General features: G+C 42.7%; 2 pseudogenes; one reads left to right on the top strand and one right to left on the bottom strand.

The window, feature by feature from the left end:
• LOC132658803 (endogenous retrovirus group PABLB member 1 Env polyprotein-like) overlaps positions 1 to 22,006 on the bottom strand; it is a 57,342-nt pseudogene that overhangs the window by 10,312 nt on the left and 25,024 nt on the right.
• On the top strand, positions 1,897 to 3,414 carry LOC106991263 (uncharacterized; annotated as a pseudogene).

The raw sequence follows: 22,006 nt of genomic DNA, 5'->3' as shown, positions 1-22,006 counted from the left end.
CCTGCCTGAGAAATTAGAATTAAGCCCGGGAAATGGGAACCAATTAGAACCCGTGGCCAGCATTCAGGACTTATGACCTGCCCAGGAAATTCGAATTAAGCCCGGGAAATGGGAACCAATTAGAACCCATGGCCAGCCCGGGAAATGAGAACCAATCAGAACCCAACACCTAACCCTTCCACAGAAGTTAACCAATTAAACATCTCCCAACTCGGAAACTCCCGTTTTTCGAATTTTTCCTGTGAGAATACCCTATATAAGCAATGTAACCCAGAGTTCGGGGCTCCTCTCCTTAGCCACTGTGTCCGTAATGGTGGGAGCCCCAGCTCGAGCTTGGTAATAAAAACTCTCTTGTTTTTGCATCAGATATCGGCTCCCTGGTGGTCATTGGGAGATTTTGTGACTTGGACATAACATTTGGGGGCTCGTCCGGGATCTCCCACCGGCCCCGCAGGGAAACCGATCCGGAGAGTTATCCACAGCCAGTAAGCTCCTCTCTGTCTCTTTGTTTCTGACAAGGCCTATTTTCTGAGACCAGTACATGACTCAGGTGGACAAACCTATGGGTCACCAGTGCGGGTTGTTGGGAGACGTCCCTGGCCCCTTCGGAGGGAACGGAGTGCCCCTGTTTTCTGTAGACGATAGTGGGTCGCTCCCACTGAACGGCCGGAGGCCGTCGTCTTACTTTCAGTTTTGCCTTCGGACTCCCGGAGGTCTGTATCTTCTATCTCTCTGTCTGTGTGGCTATCTGTACTGTCTGTGTTAATTTACCAACATCTGACTGATCTAGGAATGATGGGGCAAAGTCAATCTAACGCTACCCCTTTATCCCTGATCACTGACCATTTTAAGGAGGTCAAGATGCGCTCACATGACCTCAGTGTGGAAATTAAGAAAGATAAATTAATCACTTTTTGCAGTGCGGAATGGCCAACCTTCCACGAGGGATGGCCCCCAGAGGGCACCTTTGACTTGGAAACCATGCACTGAGTTCGAGATATCATCTTTCAACTGTGGAGCAGGCACCCTGACCAAGTTCCCTATGTCATAGTGTGGGAAGATCTCATATTGTGCCCCCCTCCATGGGTAAAACCTTCTTGCCTCAACAGGGATTCTCCACCATGCAGGTACTGGTGACACGTATAGGAAAGAACCTGAAATATCCCAAGGAACCTGAACCAAAGGTGCCGCTGTACCCCATTTTACAAGGGGGAACAGAGGAAGAACTTCTCTTCCCACCCCCTTACTAACCCCTCGAGCCACTGCGGGCCCCTGCTATCCCTCCACCTAGGGCCGACGCATCAGAAGGGGGGCCTGCACAAAATACTCGCCATAGGCGAGCCATGTCTCCGGCGGGCCCGGTAGACTCAACTGTTGCCCTCCCTTTACGAGTGGCTGGTCCCCCCAATGAGGAAGGGAACCAACCTCATCAATACTGGCCCTTCTCTACCAGTGACCTATATAACTGGAGGTCACAGAATGCTAAGTTATCAGATAACCCTAGAGATCTAACTAACCTTCTAGAGACTGTGCTTTTTACTCATCAGCCCACCTGGGACGACTGTCAACAGCTGCTCCAGATTCTCTTCACCACAGAAGAGAGAGAGAAAATACAGAATGAGGCCCGTAAAAGGGTCCCAGGGGCAAATGGAGAACCCACCACGAGTATAGATGAAATTAACACCTCTTTTCCTTTATCGTGACCTTACTGGGATTACAATATGGCACAAGGTAAGGAGAGGCTCCGGGTCTACCACCAGACTGTTGGGGGGGCTCAAGGCAGCTGCACGGAAACCCACTAACCTAGCTAGAGTAGGAGATGTCCAACAAGGCCTCACTGAGAGTCCAGCCACTTATCTGGAAAGGCTGATAGAGGCCTTTAGACAATACACCCCCATGGACCCAGAAGCAGAAGGCACTCAGGCTGCTTTGATAATGCATTTTGTCAACCAGGCGGCTCCAGACATCAGGAAAAAGTTACAAAAACTAGAACACCTGGGTGAAAAGAGTATCCAGGATTTAATAACAGTGGCAGAAAGGGTTTACAATACTCGAGAGACCCCCGAGGAAAAACAAGCTAAGGCAGCAGACAGCCAGACCCGCAATATGGCATGCATCCTGCTAGCAGCAACAGTTCCTGATTCGGGAGGAAGGGAACACCAGCTGCACTGCCTAGCGGCTGAAGGTAAAAGCTACCCCCATACGCGACCAGCATTAGGAAAGAACCAATGTGCCTATTGTAAGGAGGAAGGACACTGCGCCAAAGAATGCCCTAAGAAAAAGAAGAGACCACGAGAGACCCCTATCCTGGTCGTCGATGAACTGAGCGACTAGGGGAGATAGGGTTTGGCGCCCCTCCCCGAACCCAGGGTAACCCTAAGAGTGGAGGGTACCCCAATTGACTTCCTTGTCGACACAGGGGCTCAATATTCGGTTTTGCTGGAGCCCCAAGGGAAATTGGCCAGAAAGACTTCATGGATGCAGGGGGCCACTGGGATGAAAAAATATCAATGGACTACTCGAAGATCGGTGGATTTGGGCACGGGCCGGGTATCCCACTCCTTTATGGTCATCCCAGAATGCCCCGTACCACTGTTGGGAAGAGACTTGTTAATCAGTATGGGAGCTCAAATTCACTTCCTCTCAGGAGAAACTAAAATACTTGATCAGGCGTGCAGGCCGATTCAAGTACTGACAATTCAATTAGAGGATGAATATCGGCTGCACCAAAAACCGACCCTTCCCCAAACGGACATCCAGAAGTGGCTAGATGAATTCCCTGAAGCGTGGCCTGAGACAGGGGGAGCCGGCTTGGCTAGGCACCGCCCTCCTATATATATAGATCTCAAGCCAGGGGCCAATCCTGTCTGAATCAGACAGTGTCCTATGACCTTAGAGGCCTGACAGGGAATCACCCCCCATATCCGCAGGCTCCTAGCCCAGAAAATCTTGAGACCCTGTCAGTTGGTGTGGAACATTCCCCTGCTCCCTGTTATAAAACCAAATTCTCATGACTATTGGCCTGTACAGGACCTGTGGGAAGTTAACCGCTGAGTTCTAGATATTCATCCTATGGTGCCAAACCCATACAAACTCTTGAGCTCACTCCCACCAGATCATCACTGGTATATGGTCCTAGATATAAAAGACACTTTCTTTAGTCTATCCCTGGTGCCCAAGAGCCAGGAGCTTTTCGCCTTTGAGAGGTCCGACCTGGAAGACGGGATCAACAGACAGCTGACCTGGACGCGACTGCCACAGGGATTTAAAAATTCTCCCACCATCTTCGATGAGGCCCTCCATGAAGACCTGGGTGAGTTTAGACAACAGCACCTCCAACTAACCTTGTTGCAATACGTAGATGACCTCTTAGTTGCAGCAAAAGACCAACAGACTTGCCTCGTGGGCACCTGAGAACTATTGCGGACCCTTGGAAAATTAGGGTACCGAGCCTCAGCCAAAAAGGCTCAGATATGCCAACCAGAGGTCACCTACTTAGGGTATGTGTTAAAAGAAGGGCAGAGGTGGCTGTCAGATGCATGAAAGGAGATGGTAACCTACTTAGGGTATGTGTTAAAAGAAGGGCAGAGGTGGCTGTCAGATGCATGAAAGGAGATGATACTCAAAATACCAACCCCAGACTCACCTCAAAGGGTGAGAGAATTCTTGGGGTCTGCTGGCTTCTGCCGTCTTTGGATTCCAAACTATGCGGAACTGGCTAAACCCTTATATGAAGCCACCGAAAAGAACCACCCCTTTCAGCTGGACAGAACAGATGGAGACCGCCTTCAAAACTATTAAAACGGCTCTGCTGTCAGCCCCCACCCTAGGGTTGCCTGACGTCACAAAATGTCACAAAATGCCCCCCATGCCATTGAGGGCATACTGGAACAACCCCCAAATAGATGGATCAGCAACGCTCAGCTGACCCACTACCAGGGAATACTGCTAAACCCCTCCAGAATCATCTTTCTACTGCCTACTGCTCTCAATCTGGCTACGTTGCTTCCTAACCCAGACTTGGAAGCCCCAATCCATGACTGCAGAGACATACTAGCCCAGGTGCATGGGACTCGAGAGGACTTGCAAGATCACCTCCTGGTGGATGCTGAGGTCACCTGGTATACGGACGCGAGCAGTTTCGTTAGAGATGGACTCAGGTATGCAGGGGCAGCTGTAACCACGGAAACCGAAATTGTGTGGGCAGAAGCACTACCTCCGGGTACTTCGGCTCAAAGGGCTGAACTAATCGCCCTAACAAAAGCCCTCCAGTTGGGAAAGGACAAAAAGCTTAACATCATTGCTGATAGCCAATACACCTTTGCTACTGCCCACATACACGGGGCCATCTACACAGAGAGGGGACTCCTCATGGCAGAGGGTAAGACGATTGGAAACAAAGAAGAAATAAAAGCTCTCCTCTCAGCATTATGACTTCCTAAAAAAACTAGCCATAATACACTGCCTGGGGCACCAGAAGCCAGACACACCAAGGGAAACAACTTGGCAGACAGGGCAGCCAGGGATGCAGCCCAGAATACCATGATAGAGGCCACTCTTCAGCTGCCTGACCCAGGGAGCCCTATTCTGCCAGCTTTGCCCAATTACTCAACAAGAGACTTAGACTGGATAAAAAGCCTGCCTATGGCCCAACAGCTGGCCGGGTGGTGGAGAGAAGCAGACAGCTCTCTAATCCTCCCAGAAGAACTAGGAAAACAAGTATTACTAAAAGTGCATCGTGCCACTCACCTGGGAACCTGCAAGATGCAAGACCTGATTAGACATGCCAAGATTACCATGAAAGATGTCAGGACGATAGTAGGAGACATCGTATCAAACTGCAAAGCATGCCAGCTCATGAACGCTGTCCCTCATCCGGCCAACCAAGGAATTAGAGAACAGGGGACAAGACCAGGAGCTTACTTCACTGAGGTGAAGGACTTCCAGGAGGTGGACTTCACTGAGGTAAAACCGGGTAAATACAGATACAAATACCTGTTGGTGTTCATAGATACCTTCTCAGAGTGGGTAGAATCTTTCCCCACCAAGAGAGAAACAGCACAGGTGGCGGCCAAAAAGCTGATTGAAGACATCTTGCCACGGTTCGGGTTTCCGGCACAGGTGGGGTCAGATAATGGGCCAGCCTTCGTGTCTCAGGTAAGCCAGGGTATAGCCGGGCTTTGGGGGCTAGATGGAAGCTGCACTGTGCCTATAGGCTCCAGAGGTCAGGGCAAGTGGAAAGGATGAATAGGACGCTTAAAGAGACATTAACAAAACTAGTTGCTGAGACTGGCGGGGACTGGGTGGCTCTCCTCCCCTTTGCCCTGTATCGGGTGCAGAACTCACCTTACCAACTGGGACTCACCCCTTTTGAAATCATGTATGGGATACCTCCGGCCAAAGAATTGATGCTTTTGAACTATGGTGTTGGAGAAGACTCTTGAGAGTCCCTTGGACTGCAAGGAGATCCAACCAGTCCATTCTGAAGGAGATCAACCCTGGGATTTCTTTTGGAAGGAATGATGCTAAAACTGAAACTCCAGTCCTTTGGCCACCTCAGGTGAAGAGTTGATTCACTGGAAAAGACTCTGATGCTGGGAGGGATTGGGGGCAGGAGGAGAAGGGGACGACCGAGGATGAGATGGCTGGATGGCATCACGGATTCGATGGACATGAGTTTGAGTGAACTCTGGGAGATGGTGATGAACAGGGAGGCCTGGTGTGCTGTGATTCATGGGGTTGCAAAGAGTCAAACACAACTGAGCGACTGAACTGAACTGAACTGAACTGAACCCCCATTAATCCCTAACCTAAAGGCAGAAGTGTTAAAAGAAATAGATGATCAGAAGTTGCTTTTTTGTCTCTGGTCCTTACAATACTCCCACAGGGACACATGGAAGAGGCTTAAAGCACTATATGAATCAGGCCCTCCACCTGAACCTCACCGCTACTGGCCAGGAGACTGGGTGTACGTACACCATCATCGCCAAGAGACCCTAGAGCCTAGGTGGAAGAGACCCTTCCTTGTCATCTTGGCGACACCAACTGCTCTCAAAGTTGACAGCATCTCTGCTTGGGTCCACTACACCCACACACGGCCTGCAGACCTGTTCGCCTTACGAGAAGAGTTCCTCCCCCAGTGGAAGGCAGAAATAGACAAAACTAACCCGCTCAAGCTGAAACTGCGAAGACAACAAAAGTAGGTAAAATGGCTACCCAGCTACTCCTGGTGGTCTCCCTCCTGGGCTGGAAGGCTTTAGGTGTGGCCCAGGACCAAAATTCACACCAACCTTTTAAAGTAACCTGGAAACTACGAAATGGAGAGACATACGAGGTGCTGAACCAGACGACTGCCACACACCCTGTAAACACATTGTGGCCCGACTTATGCTTCCATCAGGTCCCAATATACAGCTCTTCCAGCCGCCCACTTAGCGAAAGAAAATATAGAGCTGGTTACAGACCCATGATTGAGTCTGTCCTGGGTCCTTGAGAAGGGGGGAATGAAGAGCCTAAGCCACTCCATTTTGCCATTTTAGAGTTCTGAGGAACGAGTCTTTGGAAATCCCCTGACCTCACCCCATCACCTGCGAGCCAATCAGATCCCAGATTAGGATCTCCTGACTTTACGTTCAAGACTTATGACCTGCCCGGGAAATTTGAATTAAGCCCGGGAAATGGAAACCAATTAGAACCCGTGGCCAGCCCGGGAAATGAAAACCAATCAGAACCCAACACCTAACCCTTCCACAGAAGGTAACCAATTAGACATCTCCCAACTCGGAAACTCCTGTTTTTTGAATTTTTCGCTTGAGAATACCCTATATAAGCAATGTAACCCAGAGTTCGGGGCTCCTCTCCTTAGCCACTGCGTCGGTAACAGTGGGAGCCCCAGCTCGAGGTTGGTATTAAAAACTCTCTTGCTTTTGCATCAGATATCAGCTCCCTGGTGGTCATTGGGAGATTTCGTGCCTTGGGCATAACACCTGCAATGCCCTATCTGTGTCCTTAAACATCTAATGGTCACCAGCAATGCTTGTATCCACACAGATCAGACAAAGATTCACTTTCAGGTTGGAGGCCCTTGAGGCAGACAGCTAAGAGAGTGATCTCTAGCCTAAGAGACGTTCCTAAAGCTAGAGCTCCACTTCACTCCCAAACACGCTCTTGCAACTTTCGGCTCCCAGCAAGGCTAGGTGCTTCCATACAGGGGGTCTCAGTAAAAGTACACATTAACGGCATGGGTCACCAGTCCCTAGTGAGTCTATGAACCAAAAGAGTAGGTTAGTAGTTCTAATTCCCCACGCAATTATGAAATGGTCAAAGAGACCAGTAAAAGGAGACTGAGAAAAGAAAATTCAGTCCACATACTTTGCCCATTTCTGGCCTCTCCCTTCACAGGGATTTTGGGTGTCTCTTGGCATTGGCGGGTCGGTATAAAGTCCCCAACAAGGATCCCCTTTCTGGGACTGCCTTCAGTCATCACAAGGCACCATGAAACCACAGAGCAGGGCTCATCACTTGCTTTGAGCAGGGCATGTCGTTCATTTACACAAACATATTATAGAGTTAGTAAAGCAAAGCAGAAAACATGTATACTGAGAAAGCAGAGAGGCTAGAGCTCTGAGTGTTCTTACCTTGTCCTGAAGATCCTGGATGAGCCCCCAAGATGATAACTTATGGTGAACGATATTGGATTTGTGATCTCCAAAGAAGAAGATTTAGCTTTGGAACCAGGGACCAGGCTTGATTGTTCAAGAGCTTTTGTATACCAGAGTTTTATTAAAGTGAAAGGGGACAGAGAAAGCGTCTGGCATAGACATCAGAAGGGAGATAGAGAGTGCCCCCCTCACTAGTTTTAGCAAGGGAGTGATATACTTTTTAAACTGGTTATTACAATAAATCAAAAGAATGTCTCAAAGTTGTAAAGATCTTACTAAACCCACTGCCATAATATACATTTTAAGATAACAGGATTAGTCAGAAGGTGCTCAAGGAGAAACTTGTCCTCAAGCAGGATACATTGTTTTTATATAATCTTTACTAAGACTAAGGCATGTAGGAAAAAAAAAAAAAAAAAAACTTTGTCCTTTCCTCCTCCTTGAGAATTCCAAACACTTATTTCCTGTTCAAGAGCCCCGGACCTTTCTCCTCATCCATGTGGACCCTGGACTTCTTATCAACCTGCCTAGGAATTGACTCTCTCAAGGCCACCATCACCCTGATATCAAAACCAGACAAATATACCACATTGGGGGCGGTCCTAAGATGGCAGAGGAATAGGACGGGGAGACCACTTTCTCCCCCGCAAATTCACTGAAAGAACATTTGAAAGCTGAGCAAATTCCACAAAACAACTGAATTCTGGCAGAGGATACCAGGCACCCAGAAAGGCAGCCCATTGTCTTTGAAATGAGGTAGGACAAACTATAAAAGATAAAAAGAGAAACAAAAGAGTTAGGGATGGAGACCCATCCCGGGAGGGAGTCATAAAACAGCAGAAGTTTCCAAACACCAGGAAACCCTTTCACTGGCGGGTCTGTGGGGAGCTTTGGAATCTCAGAGGGCAACATAACTGGGAGGAAAAATAAATAAATGAATAAATAAACCCCACAGATTACATGCCTAATGGCAACTCCCGGCACTAGTATCCACCACCAGCAAGCTGAGGCTGAACAGGGAGGCACAGGTTGCACTGCTTAGGGTAAGGACCAGGCCTGAATGCCCTGAAGGCAATCTGAGGGAGCTAATGTGAGATAGCAAGCTAAACTGTGGGATAGACAGAAAGAGAGAGAAAAAAGAGAGAGAGAGAGAACTTTCCCATGAAAAGCCCTAACCTAAGGCACGGCCAGACCTGCTCACAGAACAAAGGACTGAGTGAATACCAGAGGAGAGTTAGCTGGCAGTGGACAGCCCCATCCTCTGCTGGAGGAAAAAAGGCAGGCGGGCAACAGCCAGAACTGGAAAGGTGCAATCTCGGCCCCAGAGATGGCATTCTTTACCAAACTGTGAGCAGGCTCCCAGCTGCTAACCAAATCTTCCTGAGATCCTGGACTGTTCACATCTGCCAGGAGGGTTGCAGCCAGAGATCAGCTCTCCAGAAGAGACACATAGCACACCTGAGACAGCACACTCACTGCACACCCAGGAAACTGAGCAGCTGGAACTGGGGAGGCGATAAGACACACCACACCTGGGGAGTGTGCGCTTGGCAAGCACTTGGTAGCCTGAGCTACTCGGACTTGGGAAGGACATAAAACACAGGCTCAACCGAATCTGTGCCTTTGTGGAGTACCTGAGAACCTGAGCCTTAGCAGCTAAGTCCTGGGAAGTGCACGCAAACCAGGGCCTGCTTTAAACAGTTCCCTGCAGAGCAACCTGGAGCCTGAGAAGTTTAGACTGGGAATGCACACACACCATAAGTGGGGGCAAACCCAGTGTGGCTGAGACACTATGTGTGCTCCCCACACACACCAGTTGTATTTGTTTGCAGTGTTGCTCCCTCCCCACAGCACAACTGAACAAGTCAGCCTAAATAAGTGACCACCTTCGCCCCCCTTGTGTCAGGGCAGAAATTAGACACTGAAGAGACATGCAAAAAGAATAGGCCAAAATAAACAGAGGGAACCTCTTTGGAAGTAACAGGTACAACACATTAAAACCCTGTAGTTAGCACCAACTACATAGGAAGGGGCCTATAGATCTTGAGAAATATAAGCTGGAACAAGGAGCTATCTGAAACTGAACTGACTCCACACTGCCCACAACAGCTCCAGAGAAATTCCTAGATATATTTTTCAGTTCAGTTCAGTCGCTCAGTCGTGTCTGACTCTGCGACCCCATGAACTACAGCACGTCAGGCCTCCCTGTCCATCACCAACTCCCAGAGTTCACCCAAACCCATGTCACTGAGTCTGTGATATCATCCAACCATCTCATCCTCTGTCATCCCTCTCTCCTCCTGCCCTCAATCTTTCCTTCACCAGGGTCTTTTCAAATGAGTCAGCTCTTCCCATCAGGTGGCCAAAGTATTGGGGTTTCAGCTTCAACATCAGTCCTTCAAATGAAAACCCAAGACTGACCTCCTTTAGGATGGGGCGTTTGGATCTCCTTGCAGACCAAGGGTCTCTCAAGAGTCTTCTTCAACACCACAGCTCAAAAGCATCGATTATTTGCTGCTCAGCTTTCCTTATAGTGCAACTCTCACATACAGACATGACCACAGGAAAAATCATAGCCTTGACTAGATGGACCTTTGTTGACAAAGTAATCTCTCTGCTTTTTAATATGCTGTCTAGGCTGGTCATAACTTTGCTTCCAAGGAGTAAGTGTCTTAATTTTGTGGCTGCAGTCACCATTTACAGTGATTTTGGAGCCCAGAAAAATAAAGTCAGCCACTGTTTCCACTGTTTCCCCATCGATTTGCCATGCATTGATGGCACTGGATGCCATGATCTTAGTTTTCTGAATGTTGAACGTTAAGCCAATCTTTTCACTCTCCTCTTTCACTTTCATCAAGAGACTCTTTAGTTCTTCTTCACTTTCTGCCATAGTTCAGTTCAGTTCAGTCATTCAGTCATGTCTGACTCTTTGAGAACCCATGGTTTGCAGCACGCCAGGCTTTCCTGTCCATCACCAACTCCCGGAGTTCACTCAAACTCACGTCCATCGAGTCAGTGATGCCATCCAGCCATCTTATCCTCTATCGTCCCCTTCTCCTCCTGCCAATTTTTCTGCCATAAGGGTGGTGTCATCTGCATATCTGAGGTTATCGATATTTCTCCTGACAATCTTGATTCCAGCTTGTGCTTCCTCCATCCCAATGTTTCTCATGATGTACTCTGCATATAAGTTCAATAAGCAGGGTGACAATATACAGCCTTGACGTACTCCTTTTCCTATTTGGAACCAGTCTGCTGTTCCATGTCCGGTTCTAACTGTTGCATTCTGACCTGCATACAGGTTTCTCAAACAGCAGGTCAGGTGGTCTTGTATTCCCATCTCTTGAAAAATTTTCCACAGTTTATTGTGATCCACACAGTCAAAGGCTTTGGCATAGTTAATAAAGCAAAAATAGAAGTTTTTATGGAACTCTCTTGCTTTTTTGATGATCCGTCAGATGTTGGCAATTTGATCTATGGTTCCTCTGCCTTTTCTAAAACCAGCTTAAACATCTGGAAATTCACAATTCATGTATTGTTGAAGCCTGGCTTAGAGAATTTTAAGAATTACTTTACTAGCGTGTGAGATGAGTGTGATTGTGCAGTAGTTTGAACATTCTTTGGCATTGCCTTTCTGTGGGACTGCAATAAAAACTGACCTTTCCCAGTCATGTGGCCAGTACTGAGTTTTCCAAATTTGCTGGCATATTGAGTGCAGCACTTTCAACAGCATCATCTTTCAGGATTTGAAAAAAACTCAACTGGAATTTCATCACCTCCACTAACCTTGCTCGTAGTAATGCTTGCTAAGGCCCACTTGACTTCACATTCCAGGATGTCTGGCTCTAGGTGAGTGACCACACTGTCGTGATTATCAGTGTCATGAAGATCTTTTCTGTACAGTTCTTCGGTGTATTATATTTTTACTATTATAATTTTTAATTTTTATTTTTAAGTCCTTTATTACTCCTTTAACTTTCATTTTTATAACCTACTATTAACTTGCAAAAAAAGACCCTATTTTTAAAGCAAACAACATATATATATATATTTTTATAATTTTTGTGATCTTTTTTATATTGTATTTTTTAAAGTCTAACTTCTACTCTAGATTTTTAATCTTTGCCTTTTGGAATTTTTGTCAATTTTGTACCTTTAAGAATCCATTCTTCAGTACTCATTTTTACTTAGGAGCATGAATACTGGCTTGGTTGCCTTTTCCCCCTTTTGACTCCCCTTTTTCTCCCCTAGGTTACCTCTATCTCCTCCCTCCCCCTTCTCTTCTCTGCCCAACTCTGAATCTCTGGGTATTCTGGGCTGTGGAAAACACTGATTACTGGCTATATCTGTCTCTTTCCTATTGACTTCTCCTCTTCTCCTGGTCACCTCTATCTCCTTCCTCCCTCTTCTCTTCTCTCTGTAACTCTGTGACCCTCTCTGGGTGTTCTAGGCTGTGGACAGCACATAAGGATTTGATTAATGGTTAGATGGCTCTCTCTTCTTTTGATTCCTCCTCTTCTCCTCCTGGTCACCTCTGTCTCCCGCCTCCCTCTTCTCTTCTTTGTGTAACTCAGAGAACCTTTCTGAGTTTCCCTCATTGCAGAGAATATTTTCTCATTAACCTAAATGTTTTATCATTGGTGCTGTATGGATGGAGAATTCTTGAGGCTACTGTAATAATAAGACTGAAAACTATAGGCAGGAAGCTTCTGTCCAAAACCTGAGCACACCCGAGAACTCCTGACTCCAGGAACATTAATCAGTAAGAGATCATTCAAAAGTCTCCAAACCTACACTGAAACCAAGTTGCACCCTAGAAACAACAAGTTCCAGAGCAAGACATACCTTACAAATTCTCCAGCAACACAGGAAAATAAACCGGAGCTTTAATATACAGGCTGCCCAAAGGCACGCCAAACGCATTGACATCTCAAAACTCACTACTGGACATGTCACTGCACTCCAGAGAGAAAAAATCCAGCTCCACCCACCAGAACACCGACACAAGCTTCCCTAACCAGTAAACCTTGACAAGCCACTTGTCCAACCCCACCCACAGGGAGAAACCTCCACAATAAAGAGGAACCAAAAACTGCCAGAATAAAGAAAGGCCACCCCAAACACAGCAATATAAACAAAAAGAAAAGGCAAATAAATACTCAGCAGGTAAAGGAACATGACAAATGCCCACAAACCAAACAATAGAGGAGGAGATAGGGAGTCTACCTGAAAAAAGAAGTCATAACAATGATAGTGAAAATGATCCAAAATCTTGAAAACAAAATGGAGTTACAGATAAATAGTCTGGAGACAAGGATTGAGAAGATGCAAGAAATGTTTAACAAGGACCTAAAAGAAATAAAAAGACAAAGTCAGTAATGTAAAATACAATAAATGAGATAAAAAGCACTCTGGAGGAAACGAACAGTAGGATAATTAAGGCAGAAGATAAGATAAGTGAGGTAGAAGATAGAATGGTAGAAATAAATGAAGCAGAGAGGAAAAAAGGGAAAAATAATTATTAAAAGAAATATGGAAAATCTCAGAGACCTCTAGGACAATTTCAAACGTCTTAACATTCGAATCATAGGAGACCCAGAAGAAGAAGACAAAAACAAAGGCCATGAGAAAATACTTGAGGAGATAAGAGTTGAAAACTTCCCTAAAATGGGGAAGGAAATAGTCATCCAAGTCCAAGAAACACAGAGAGTCCCAAACAAAATTAACCAAAGGCTGAAACACCCCGAGACACATATTACTTAAATTAATAAAGATCAAACACAAAGAACATATATTAAAAGCAGCAAAGGAAAAACAAGAAAAAACACAAAAGGGGATTCCCATAAGGATAACCACTGATCTCTCAATAGAAATTCTTCAGACAAGAAAGGAAAAGTGAGACATGCTTAGAAAGTGATTGAAGAGAAAAACTTAAAACTCACATTGCTATACCCAGAAAGGATCTCATTCAAATATGAAGGAGAAATCAAAAGCTTTACAGACAAGCAAAAGCAGAGACAATTCAGCACTACCAAGCCAGAGCTTCAGCAAATTTTAAAGGATCTTCCTTAGACAGGAAACAGAAAAGGTGTATAAACTCGAACCAAGAACAACAAAGTAAATGGAAACTGGATCATACTTATCAATAATTACCTTAAATGCAAATGGGTTGAATGCCCCAACCAAAAGACAAAGACTGGCTGAATGGATACAAAAACAAGACCCCTATATATGCTGTCTACAAGAGACCCACCTCAAAACAAGGTAAACATACAGTCTGAAAGTGAAAGGCTGTAAAAAGTTATTTCACAGAAATGGAAAACAAAAGAAAGCAGGAGTAGCAATACTCATATCAGATAAAATAGTCTTTGAAATAAAGGCTGTGAAAAGAGACAAAGAAGGCCACTACATAATGATCAAAGGATCAGTCCAATAAGAAGATATAGCAATTATAAATATATATGCATCCAACTTAGGAGCACCGCAATATATAAGGCAAATTCTAACAAGTATGAAAGGGGAAATTAACAATAACACAATAATAGTGGGAGACTACCCCACTCACACCTATGGATAGATCAACAATACAGAAAATTAGCAAGGAAACACAAACTTTAAATGATACAATGGATCACTTAGACTTAAATGATATCTATAGGACATTTCACCAGAAAACAATGAATTTCACCTTTTTCTCAAGTGTACATTGAACCTTCTCCTGGATAGATCACATCCTGGGCCATAAATCTAGCCTTCATAAATTAAAAAAAAAAAAATTGAAATCGTTCCAAGCATTTTTTCTGACCACAAGGCAGTAAGATTAGATGTCAATTACAGGAAAATAAACTATTAAAAATTCTAACATATGGAGGATAAACAACATGCTTCTGAATAACTAAAAAAAATTGCAGAAGAAATAAAAAAATAAAATATGGATAGTAACAAATGAAAGTGAAAACACAACAACCTAAAACCTATGGGACACTGTAAAAACAGTGTTAAGGGGAAGGTTCATAGCAATACAGGCTTACCTCAAGAAACAAGAAAACAGTCCAAAAAATAACCTAACTCTACACCTAAAGCAACTAGAAAAGGAAGAAATGAAGAACCCCAGGGTTACTAGAAGGAAAGAAATCATGAAAAATTTGATTAGAAATTAATGCAAAAGAAACAAAAGAGACCATAATGTAAACACACACACACACACACACACACACACACACACACACACACACACACACACACAGCAACTAAGTCAAAGACTATAGTCAAAAAACCTAAAAGATGGTTCTTTGAGAAGATAAATAAAACTGACAAACCATTAGCCAGACTCATCAAGAATCAAAGGGATCTAGTTTCATTCTTTTACAAGTGGTTGACCAGTTTTAACTAGATCACTTTCTAACACCGCACACAAAAATAAACTCAAAATGGATTAAAGATCTAAATGTAAGATCAGAAACTATAAAACTCCTAGAGGAGAACATAGGCAAAACACTCTCAGACATAAATCACAGCAGGATCCTCTATGATCCACCTCCCAGAATTCTGGAAATAAAAGCAAAAATAAACAAATGGGATCTAATTAAAATTAAAAGCTTCTGCACAACAAAGGAAAATATAAGCAAGGTGAAAAGACAGCCTTCTGAATGGGAGAAAATAATAGCAAATGAAGCAACTGACAAACAACTAATCTCAAAAGTATACAAGCAACTTCTGCAGCTCAATTCCAGAAAAATAAACGACCCAATCAAAAAATGGGCCAAAGAACTAAATAGACATTTCTCCAAAGAAGACATACGGATGGCTAACAAACACATGAAAAGATGCTCAACATCACTCATTATTAGAGAAATGCAAATCAAAACCACAATGAGGTACCACTTCACACCAGTCAGAATGGCTGCGATCCAAAAATCTGCAAGCAATAAATGCTGGAGAGGGTGTGGAGAAAAGGGAACCCTCCTACACTGTTGGTGGGAATGCAAACTAGTACAGCCACTATGGAGAACAGTGTGGAGATTCCTTAAAAAATTGCAAATAGAACTACCTTATGACCCAGCAATCCCACTTCTGGGCATACACACCGAGGAAACCAGAATGGAAAGAGACACATGTACCCCAATGTTCATCGCAGCACTGTTTATAATAGCCAGGACATGGAAACAACCTAGATGTCCATCAGCAGATGAATGGATAAGAAAGCTGTGGTACATATACACAATGGAGTATTACTCAGCCGTTAAAAAGAATTCATTTGAATCAGTTCTGATGAGATGGATGAAACTGGAGCCGATTATACAGAGTGAAGTAAGCCAGAAAGAAAAACACCAATACAGTATACTAACACATATATATGGAATTTAGGAAGATGGCAATGACGACCCTGTATGCAAGACAGGGAAAGAGACACAGATGTGTATAACGGACTTTTGGACTCAGAGGGAGAGGGAGAGGGTGGGATGATTTGGGAGAATGACATTCTAACATGTATACTATCATGTGAATTAAATCGCCAGTCTATGTCTGACGCAGGATGCAGCATGCTTGGGGCTGGTGCATGGGGATGACCCAGAAAGATGTTATGGGGAGGGGAGGTGGGAGGGGGTTCATGTTTGGGAATGCATGTAAGAATTAAAGATTTTAAAATTTAAAAAATAAAAAACTAAAATTAAAAAAAAAACAGAAAAAAAAAGAAAGCGTAACTTTAAATTTTATATACTATGATATCTTCTGTTATTCAGTTTATTTTAAATAAAATTCTGGTCATAACCCACAAAAGAAAAAAAAAGAATCAAAGGGAGAAGAATCAAATCAACAAAATTAGAAGTGAAAATAGAGAAATCAGAACAGACAACACAGAAATACAAAGATCATGAGACTATTAGCAACTATATTACAATAAAATGGACAATGTGGAAGAAATGGACAAACTCTCAGAAAAGTATAACTTTCCAAAACTGAACATGGAACAAATAGAAAATCTTAACAGACGCATCACAAGCACAGAAATCGAAACTGTAATCAGAAATCTTCCAACAAACAAAAGCCCAGGTCCAGACGGCTTCAAAGCTGAATTCCACCAAAACTTTAGAGAAGAGCTAACACCTATACTACTCAAACTCTTCCAGAAACTTGCAGAGGAAAGTAATCTTCCAAACTCATTCTGTGAGGCCAAGAGCACCCTAACACCAAAACCAGACATAGATGACACAAAAAAAGAAAACTGCTAACCAATACCGCTGATGAACATAGATACAACAATCCTTAACAAAATCCTATCAAATGGAATCCAACAACATATTAAAAAGGTCACACATCATGACCAAGTGGAGCTTATCCCAGGGAGGCAAGGATTTTTTAATATCCTCAAATCAATCAATGTCATACACCACATTAACAAATTGAAAGACAAAAAACCATATGATTATTTCAATAGATGCAGAGAAAGCTTTTGACAAAATTCAAGAAACATACCTCAACATAATATAAGCTATATATGACAAAACCACAGCAAACATTATCCTCAATGGTGAATAATTGAAAGCATTTCCCTTAAAGTCAGGAGCAAGACAAGGGTGACCACTATCATCACTACTGTTCAACATAGTTTTGGAAATTTTGGCCACAGCAATCAGAGCAGAGAAGGAAATAAAAGGAATCCGGACTGGAAAAGAAGAAGTAAAACTCCCACTATTTGCAGATGACATGATCCTCTACATAGAAAACCCTAAAGACTCCACCAGAAAATTACTAGAGCTAATCAGTGAATATAGTAAAGTTACAGAATATAAAATCAACACACAGAAATCCCTTGCATTCCTATACACTGTCAATGAGAAAACAGAAAGAGAAATTACGGAATCAAGTCAATTCACCAATGTAAAGAAAAGAACAAAATACTTAGGAATAAACCTACCTAAAGAAACAAAAGACTCATATATATAAAACACTGATGAAAGAAAGATGACACAAATAGATGTATATAATACCATGTTCATGGATTGTAAGAATCAGTTGCATAAAAATATGTGTACTACCCAAAGCAATCTATATTCAATGCAATCCCTATCAAGCTACCAATGGTATTTTTCAGAGAACTAGAACAGATTATTTCACAATTTGTATGGAAGTACAAAAAAGCTCGAATAGCCAAAGCAATCTTGAGAAAGAGGAATGGAATTAGTGAAATCAGCCTGCCTGACTTCAGGCTCTACTACAAAGCCATAGTCATCAAGACAGTATGGTACTGGCACAAAGACAGAAATATAGATCAATGGAACAAAATAGAAAGCCCAGAGATAAACCCACGAACCTATGGACCCCTTATCTTTGACAAAGGAGGCAAGAATATACAATGGAGAAAAGACAATCTCTTTAACAAATGGTGCTGGAAAAACTGGTCAACCACTTGTAAAAGAATGAAACTAGAACACTTTCTAACACCATACACAATAATAAATTCAAAATGAATTAAAGATCTAACTGTAAGACCAGAAACTATAAAACTCCAAGAGGAAAACATAGGCAAAACACTCTCGGACATAAATCACAGCAGGATCCTCTATGACCAACCTCCCAGAGTAATGCAAATGAAAGCAAAAATAAACAAACAGGACCTAATTAAACTTAAAAGCCTTTGCACAACGAAGGAAGCTATAAGCAAGGTGAAAAGACAGCCTTCAAAATGGGAGAATATAATAGCAAAGGAAGCAATGGCCAAATAATTAATCTCAAAAATACACAAGCAACTCATGCAGCTCAATTCCAGAAAAATAAACAACCCAATCAAAAAATCCGCCAAAGAACTAAACAGAGTTTCTCCAAAGAAGACATACAGGTAGCTAACAAACACTTGAAAAGATGCTCAACATCACTCATTATCAGAGAAATGCAAATCAAAACCACAATGAGGTACCATCTCACGCTGGTCAGAATGGCTGCTATCCAACAGTCTATAAACAATAAATGCTGGAGAGGGTGTGGAGAAAAGGGAACCCTCTTACACTGTTGGTGGGAATGCAATCTAGTACAGCCACTCTGGAGAACAGTGTGGAGATTCCTTAAAAAAACTGGAAATAGAACTGCAATATGACCCAACAATCCACCCCCTGCTAGGCATATACACTGAGGAAACCAAAATTGAAAGAGACACGTGTTCCTCAGTGTTCATTGCAGCACTGTTTATAATAGCCAGGACATGGGAACAACCTAGATGTCCATCAGCAGATGAATGGATAAGAAAGCTGTAGTACATATACACAATGGAGTACTACTCAGCCATTAAAAAGAATACATTTGAATCAGTTCTAATGAGGTGGATGAAACTGGAGCCTATTATACAGATTGATGTAAGCCAGAAAGAAAAACACCAATACAGTATACAAATGCATATATCTGGAATTTAGAAAGATGGGATGATGACCCTATATATGAGACAGCAAAAGAGACCCAGATGTATAGAACACTCTTTTGGACTCTGTGGGAGAAATAAAGGGTGGTATGATTTGAGAGAATAGCATTGAAACATGCATATTATCATATGTGAAACAGTTCGCCAGTCCAGATTTGATGCATGAGCCAGGGTGCTCAGGGCTCGTGCACTGGGATGACCCTGAGAGATGCGATGGCAAGGGAGGTGGGAGGGGGTTCAGGATGGGGAACACATGTACACCCATTGCTGATTCGTGTCAATATATGGCAAAAGCCACTACAATGTTGTAAAGTAATTAGCTTCCAATTAAAATAAAAAAGATACCAATTTAAAAAATTACATGCAAATATCACTGAAGAGCATAGATGTAAAATTCCTCAACAAAATTCTAGTAAATAAAATCCAATGACACATTAAAAGGATTATACACCATGATCAAATAGGGTTTATCCCAAGGGTACAAGAATTCTTCAGTATATGCAAATCAATCAATGAGATACATCATATTAACAAATGGAAAGATAAAACAATATGATCATCTCAATAGATGCAAAGAAAGCTTTCAACAAAATTCAACACCCATTTGTGATTAAAAAATAATAATTTAAAAAAAAAACAGAAAATCAGCATAGAAGGAAACTACCTCAATATAATAAAGTCCACATACAACAAAGCCACAGAAAGCATTATTCCCAACAGTGAAAACCTGAAAGGCATTTCCTCTAAGATCATTAGCAAGGCAAGTGTGCCCACTCTTACCACTATTTTTCAATATGATTTTGTAATTCTTAGCCAAAGCAATCAGAGAAGAAAAAGAAAAGGAATTCAAACTGAAAAAGAACTAAATCTCTCACTGCTTGCAGGTGACAGAATACTATACATAAAAAACCCTGAAGATAACACCAGACAATTGCTTTTTTAAGTCACTTCAGTCATACATGACTCTGTGCAACCCCACAGATGGCAGCCCACCAGGCTCCCCCGTCCCTGAGATTCTCCAGGCAAGAACACTGGAGTGGGTTTCCATTTCCTTCTCCAATGCATGAAAGTGAAAAGTGAAAGTGAAGTCTCTCAGTCGTGTCCGACTCTTAGCAATCACATGGACTACAGCCTACTAGGCTCCTCCATCCTGGGATTTTGCCTGGGATTTTCCAGGCAAGAGTACTGGAGTGGGGTGCCATTACCTTCTCCAGACAATTGCTAGAGCTAATCAATTAAGTTGCAGGATACAAAAGTCATACAGAGTAATCTTTTGCATTCCTATACACAAACAATGCATTATCAGGAAAAAAAGGAAGCAATCCCATTCACCATTGCAACAGCAACAAAAAGTAAAATAATTTGAAATAAACCTACCTAGAGACAACAGACATGCCTGCAGAAAACTATAAGACAGCAATGAGAGAAATCAAAGATAGCACAAACTGACAGAGTGATATACCGCGTTATTGGATTGGAAGATTCAATATTGTGAAAATAACGATACAAGCCAAAGTAATCTACAGATTCAGTGCAATCCCTAGCAAATTACCAACAGCATTTTTCACAGAACCAATAATTTCACAGGTTGTATGGAAACACAAATGAACCTGACTAGCCAAAGCAACCTTAAGACAGAAAAATGGAGTTGGAGGATTTAACATTTCTGACTTCAGACTGTACTACAAAGCTACAGTCATCAAAACAACATGATACTGGCACAGAATAGAAATATAGATCAATGGAACCAGACTGAAAGCCCAGTAATTAATCCATGCTTTTCTGGACACCTTATCTTTGACATAATAGGCACGAAAATACAATGTAGAAAAGATAGCCTCTTCAATAAATGGTGCTGAGAAAACTGGAGATTTACATGTAAAAGAATGAAATTAGGACCTGGATTATAGACTTAAATGCTAAAAGTAAGATTATGTGTAAGCAACTAGAAAACTCTTAGAGGAGAACATAGACAGAACACTCTTTGATGCAAATTGCAGCATGATCCTCTCTTATCCATCTCCTAGAGTAACAAGAATTTTTTTAAAAAAATAAATAAATGGTGTCTAATTAAACTTAAAAGTATTTACACAGCAAAGGAAACTATAAACAAGATGAAAGACAACCTTCAGAATAGGATAAAATAATTGAAAACCAAACAAATGACAAAGGATTAATCTCCAAAGTACATAAGTAGTTCATGCAGTAATATCAGAAAAAGCAAAAACCCAATCAAAAAAATGGGCAGGAGAAGGTATTTTTTTTCCAGTAGTCACGTATGGATGTGAGAGTTGGACTATACAGAAAGCTGAGCACTAAAGAATTGATGCTTTGAACTGTGGTGGTGGAGACGACTCTTGAGAGTCCCTTGGACTGCAAGGAGATACAACCCATCAATCCTAAAGGAAATCAGTCCTGAATATTTATTGAAAGGACTGATGCTGAAGCTGAAGCTCCAATAATTTGGCCATGTTATGCAAAGAACTGACTCATTGGAAAAGACATGGATGCTGGGAAAGATTCAAAGCCAGAGGAGAAGGGGACAACAGAGGATGAGATGGTTGGATGGCATCATTGACTCGATGGACATGAATTTGAGCAAGTTCTGGGAGTTGGTGACGGACAGGGAAGCCTGGCATGCTGCAGTCCATGAGGTTGCAAAGAGTCAGATATGACTGAGTGACTGAACTGAACTAAACTGAAGACCTAAACAGACACTTCTCTAAAGAAGACATAGTGATGGCCAATAAACACATGAGAAGATGCTCAACATCACTCATTATTAGAGAAGTGCAAATCAAATCTACAACGAGCTACTAACTCATACCAGTCAGATTGGCCATCATTTAAAAAAATTACAAACAGTAACTTCTGTCTGTCTATTCCCTGATGCATATGTGGGCAAGAGTCTCTTTCGGTCCCTTTGTGCATA

The sequence above is a fragment of the Ovis aries genome, chromosome X (genome assembly GCF_016772045.2).
Source record: "Ovis aries strain OAR_USU_Benz2616 breed Rambouillet chromosome X, ARS-UI_Ramb_v3.0, whole genome shotgun sequence".
Taxonomy (NCBI): Eukaryota; Metazoa; Chordata; class Mammalia; order Artiodactyla; family Bovidae; genus Ovis; species Ovis aries.
The sequence above is the reverse complement of the archived record's forward strand: the minus strand, read 5'-3'. Positions and strand labels throughout refer to the sequence as shown.